The sequence below is a fragment of the Rousettus aegyptiacus genome, unplaced genomic scaffold (assembly GCF_014176215.1).
Source record: "Rousettus aegyptiacus isolate mRouAeg1 unplaced genomic scaffold, mRouAeg1.p scaffold_m13_p_12, whole genome shotgun sequence".
NCBI lineage: Eukaryota > Metazoa > Chordata > Mammalia > Chiroptera > Pteropodidae > Rousettus > Rousettus aegyptiacus.
In genome coordinates this window covers 24342581-24349125 of record NW_023416287.1, presented here as the reverse complement: position 1 = coordinate 24349125, position 6545 = coordinate 24342581, and the positions used below count along the sequence as shown (strand labels likewise).

At 39.9% G+C, this 6545-nt stretch overlaps 1 pseudogene; it reads left to right on the top strand.

The window, feature by feature from the left end:
- Nucleotides 1–307: 307 nt before the first annotated feature.
- LOC118610233 lies at nt 308–425 on the top strand (annotated as a pseudogene).
- Nucleotides 426–6545: the final 6120 nt, after the last annotated feature.

Sequence of the window (6545 nt, the reverse complement as noted above, 5' to 3'; positions counted from 1 at the left end):
CTCACCCCACCCCATTTAGAATATCAGCTAATAAGGGCATACATCTCTTGTTTTGTATATTGGTGTTCTCAGCACCTTAGAACCATGTTTTTTGGCACATGGGGCACCAATGATCTTTGTTGAGTGAAAGGATGGATGAATGAATGAATCTCCTTGTGGATACTCATGCTTAGTTTTATTTCCTTCTCCCTTCATGCCTTTCTTTACTCTGTGTTGCTTTTTCTATTTCTTTGCTTCATTCTCTATCTTTCAAGTGATCTTTGGCTGTCAGCACATGTTAAAGAGTGAAGAAATAAAACCAAGTGGAGTCTACAGCCATACCACCCTGAACATGCCTGATCTCATCTGATCTTGGAAGCTAAGCAGGGTCAGGCCTGATTAGTACTTGGATGGGAGACCACCTAGGAATACAGGTGCTGGAGCTCTGTGTCTGTGAAAGGGCTTTGTCGACTGTGGGGTTGTCTGTGGTACACTCTGCCTGGCCCATGCATTATCTGTAACTGTTGATCTTTCCCTGAGGCTGGTTTTTCCCAGACAGGGCTGACCACCAACATCTGGGAACCAAGTTGTTGAAGAAGGTTGGGTGTCTCAATACTCAGGATGTAGACTTACTTACCCTCCAGGTTCTGAGTATGGTCTCCTACCTCTGTAAATAGTATCCCTCAACTTCTCAGTCAAAACTCTAATTTCAAAACCATCACCAAAAGAACAAACTTTGAGATTTCTGCTAGGGCCTGTGAATGATCCTGCCCAGAATTGGGGAGCAGAGGTAGGGTTTAACTCACTTTTTATCAAAGTGTAGTATACATATAGAACAGTACACAAATCAAAAGCTTGATGTCTTCATAAAGTAAACACATAAAATCTAATTCTTAGGTAGACTTTTAGTCAATCCACTTACATATATATTCACCTCTACCCCACTTTTAGAGCTATTTGGGATCATGAGTTCCCTGTGTTTTGTGAGATCCTGTATTATAAGTTCATGTTGCTTCTATGCTTTTCCCCTGTGCTTGGGATATATCATTGTGAAGTAATTGAGATTAAGGTCAGAGTGGAAAAGTCTGCTCAGTCTACTTGGCACTGAGCAGATGAACTGCTCTCCTAGGACTGCCCAATGTCTTATGGTCTACATTGGTCCTGGATAAAGGGATCCCAGGTATCAATGTCACAGCAAAGCAGTGCATAAACATTTTTTTTCTCTGCTTTCTCTGCCATGAATGGGAGAGAAAATGAGTTATGATTTCAGTACCTGAGTCCTGATATTGTTCCCCTTGCCTCAACCATTCCTTGTGTTTAGCCCTATTTTCTTATACCTCCTTCCTGCTCTCCTATATTGATCCCCACCATAGGATCTTTGCTAGCTTGCATGTTCCCTTTTCCCCTAAGCCTTCTCAGGGCCTAGATTCTGCTGAGTTCCCACCACAATATTTGGATGAGCCTGTGTCATCAACAGTGCAATTCTACTTGCTGCTTAACCTTCAATCACCAGTGCTCTCTCTCAGCTACTAGACCTGATTCCTTGGCCTTTGCTCACACTTCTGCTGACCTAGCCAAGTTAGGAGACATAGATACTACTTCATTCATTGATGGATATACCAAAAGTACTCAATAAATACATTTTATGACATTCTCAAACAGGAATAGCTTCCCTCCTTTTCAATCCTCTATCTCCCATTGAAAATAACCATGACTTTTTTTTTTTTTTAAGAGAAATTGAATTAGAACTAATTGTGTTTGAAGAGTTTATTTGAAGAATTTTTTTTAAAAGTCCTGTTGCTCTTTGAGATCCTTAGAAGGCCCCTGAAATATGCAGAGCCAGACCTGGCAAAGATTAGGTCCTGCAGTTAAAACCTGTGGGAGTGATTGATATCTGCAATGAGGGTAGAAGGCAGCAGGTCAAGGCATGGTTGTCTGTGGTCCCGGAAGGAGAAAGCTAGATGTCGAAGTCTCTCTGGACACAGCCAGGCCTGTGCGAGTGCATCTAGTCATCTGGGGTCAGCCCAGGATTTTCAGTTTTCAGGCATTGAAAAATAATAATTTTATCGAAATATAGAATTATATTAAGAAAATATTGCATTGACAGTTTGCCATTGCATTCTTCCAGGAAAAAAATGCATGTATAAAAATTATTATAGATTGATACTTTTTAAACCATTTTCATCATGAAATATAATTTCTATACAGAAAAGAACACAACCTGGTTAACAGGTCCCTCTGCCCAGGTGATTCCCTGAGGCTCTACCTCTCCCAACTTGTGGGCCCACTCAAGCTGCCTCCAGTGGTTTATTACAAATGGCCTGTCTTGGCTCATGCTGCACTTTCCTGAAATCTCACAAAGGTTTACAAAACCCAAAGAATCAGCATCTGACCTTGGCATGCCCTGTACCTCTTGCTGAACAGCACCAAGCCTGGCACTAGCAACAGCCAGTTTCTGACTTGGCCTCTCAAGCCACCTATAAGCCCAGCACTGGTGGCAGCTATTTGCAGATTGCTTGGTAACTCTTACCAGGTGGCCCTGGAAGTGCACAGGCTGAGGCTGAATTTGTCCTGCAGCTGTGCCCCTCCCAGGAGGCCCTTGGGCCAGCACTCCCAGTGGCTTGCTTTGACTAGCAACAATGGAATGGCAACAGTGGAACCAGAGCACCACCCAGGGCTGCATCTGAGGAGGACACACCTGAAGGGCAGACTGAACAGGTATCAGAGGCCTGCTAAAGTGAGGACCAGCCAATCAGCCCAAGGATCAATACCTTACATCAAAGTGCAAACAGCAGCCAAGGCTCAACTGCATCAGAAGGGCACACACAACCCACACAAGGGACACACCTCAAGCACCTCGCTTGGGTGGCCAGGGAAGATCATGCTACTGGGCTTCCCAGGACATCTACTACATGAAGCCGCTCTACTAAGACCAGAAGACTTAAGAGCCCTACCTAATACATAGTAACAAACAAGGAGGCAGCTAAAATGGGGGGACAAAGAAACATGTCCATGTAAAGGAATAGAACAAAGCTCTAGAAAAAGAACTAAAAAAGTGGAGAGAAGCAATCTACTAGATGCAGAGTTTAAAACACTCATGCTCAATGAACTTAGGGGAAAAGTAGATGAGCTCAGGGAGAACTTTAACAAAGAGATAGAAAATATAAAAAATGGCGATGGAAAACATAAAAGGGAACCAGTCAGAAATGAATACAATATGTGAGATGACAAGTACCTTAGAAGGAATCAACAGATTGAATGAAACAGAGAATCAATCAGGTATTTAGAGGATGGAGTAGTGGAGGACACTCAATCAGAACAGCAATAAAAAAAAAAATCCAAAAAAATGAGAGTAGTTAAGGGACATTTGGGACAACATCAAGCACCACAACATTCACATCATAAAGTTACCAGAAGGAGAAGAGACAGAGCAAGGAACTGGAAACCAATTTCAAGAATTAATGATTGAAAACTTTCCTAACCTGGTGAAGGAAATAAATATACAAACCCAGGGAGTGCAGAGAGTCCCAAACAAGATGAACCAAAAGAGGCCCACACCAAGACACATCATAATTTAAATGCCAAAGGTTAAATACGAAGAGAATTTTAAAAGCAGCAAGAGAAAAGTAGTTACCTACAAGGGTGCTCTCATAAGACTGTCAGCTGATTTCTCATCAGAAACTTTGCAGGCCAGAGGGCTTGGCACAAAATATTCAAAGTGATGAAAAGCCAGGCCCTACAACCAAGATTACTCTACCCAGCAAAGCTATCATTTAGATTTGAAGGACAGATAGAGAGCTTCCCAGACAATAAAAGCTAAAGAAGTTCATTACCACCAAGCCAGTATTACTGGAAAGGTTGGAAGGACTTCTCTAAGAAGAAAAAATATGTATCAAAAATATGAATAAAGAATGGCAATAACTACATATCTATCAACAAGTACTTCAAATGAAAAAGAATGAAATGTGCCAGTCAAAAGATAGGGTGGCTGAATGGATAAGAAAACCAGACCCTTACATAGGCTGCCTATAAGAGATTCACTTCAGATTAAATGACACACACAGATGGAAAATAGAGGGATAGAAAAAGATATTTCATGATGGATCTAAAAGGTATTCTGCTGAGTGGAGTAAGTCAAATAGAGAAAAAGAGATGCCATATGAGTTCACGTATGTGTGGAATCCAAAGATCAAAAACAAACATCAGAAACAAACACATAGTTCCAGAGAACATTAAGAGGGTTACCAAATGGGAGGGGGATTGGCCAGGTGAAAAAGGGAGAAGGGATTAAGAAGAACAAAATGGTAGTTACAAAATAGTCATGGAGATATAAAGTATAGCATAAGGAATATAGTCAATAATATTGTAATGACTATGTATGGTGTCAAATGAGTACTGGATTTTTTGGAGTGATCACTTTGTGAGTTATATAGATGTCTAATTGCTATGTTATACACCGGAAACTAATATAATATTGTATGCCAACTATAATTGAAAAATAAAAATATTATTAAAAAAAGATCTGAGGAGAAAATTCACATGACTCTCTTGATAGATGCCCAAAAGGCATAAAATTCAACATCAATTCCTGAGTTAATAACAATACAAATCTTTCTAACCAACTTTAAATAGACTTTAACATCATAAAAAATATGAAGAATCAATAGCAAATGACATACAGTAAAATACCAGATTGCCCCACTAGACATTTGTCATTCTAGTTAAGCAAAGCAAAGGCAAACATGAATCTCAGTTCATAGACTCAAATTTGGAAGAAGTAAGGTGTTCCAATTTTTTATGGTTTTCTAAATAATTTCATCAAATTTTAATTATGAGTCACCTTTCTATCAGTTGGCTGAAATTTACTCTTGGTCATTATGAGTGTTCCCCTTCCTGCCAGGTTTACCATCTCATTTGGAGAAGGGGGTTCTAATAGTCTCAAGACCTCCAGGGAGGGAAAGAATCTAGCCCTTGTGTATTTGCATTGACATTTGCTGAGATGTCCTTTGTCTTGTGTAGACCTCAGGTGTTGATCCATACACGTAGCTGTGGGATGGCACATTTTCTTCAGGTCTCTGTCTCTTCTGCACGTGAGGGTATGAAGTGGCCCTTGTGCCTACCTAGTGGGAGTGTCCAAGGTTTTTTACTGCCTTTGGGCTCCTTTTGAACACACATCAAATTATTCTGCTTCACTCAACCCCATGCTGGGGGTGCATGGGAACTATGTGGGCTGCCTCTGATCCAGCTGTCCAGCTCTGCCCATAGCTCTTTTTTATTTCTCAAAGAAATGATAGGATCTTGCTGCTTCCCAGACTCTACTCAGAAAAAGGGTATGGGTTCCTTCTGATTCCCATTTCCCAGTCTGTCAGGATATCTCTTGTTCTCCTGCTGGCAGCTCTCCTCTTCCATCCCCTGGCCTCCATTTATGGCAATACTTGGGCTTTTGGGGGAGGGGAACGAGATGTAACCACACACTGATGTTTTGAACCCATTCCCTTCCCTCTAACTCTTCTATTTTCTCTGTATTAAGAGCCTTTTAGTTAATCTAAAGAAGCACTAAACTAAAACACATTAACTAAAGAAGTTAACGATTAAACAATCTGAGGTGAAGAGCCTTTTGTTTTACTTTCAATTGTCATGGATTAATATTTTTGGTTTATACACTGTTCAGTGAGATGAATCTGCCAATCATGCATTTGGACATTGTGGCAACATCAAATTGCTGTAAAAGTTTCTAAATGCTCGTTCTCAATATCTGTACTTACTCATGGGCAAGTGACAAAGAGCAGTGGCCAGAGTGGTCCAGAGGCCACACTGAGTAACCTGGAATAAAGGCTCGATTGCCTCCTCATCTGCTCTTCTAATTCTGATAAAGACATTCGAAACTAAGAATTCCAAGAACTTGACTCTTTTTCCTGTGCATTCTTCTGCGTCATCCCTTCCCTAAGTGAGTAGGCACAGAATACCCTCGCTGCTTCCAGGCTGGAGAAAAGTGGTCATGAAGTCACAGAAAATAGTGGAAATGATAATTGTATTGGCTGACACAGCAAGTTTCACTCTCGCTGCAGAAATGAGAAGTATAAAATTGTTATTTAAAGAGGAAGAAAAAAACGGGAAGAGAGCAAGAGACTAAATGTTATTTGTAAATAAATAGAATGTAACTTATGAAAACCAAGAGATTCCTAATAAGAGAGTTTAGTTGGATGGATAGTTGCAAAGAATATCAAAATTAAGAGCCCTTCTACTATACTAGAATAATGATTAGAAAGCATAATAAAATAATGGTCTCATTCGTAATAACTGTGAAACAAAATACTTGGAGATCAAATTAATAGGAAGTTACTGAATAAATTTGAAGAAAATCACATAACCTTACTGAGATACTTAAAAGATTTTATTAAACTAGTCAGTCTTTCTTATATTTTAAAGAGGTGTAAATTTGTCTACAAATTCAATCCATTTCTAATCAAAATCACATGGGAGGGGTAAAGAGGACTCGACAAATTGATTCTCAAATCTATCTAGAAATTAAAAGGATGATAATAGCTAGAAAACATTTCAAGGGA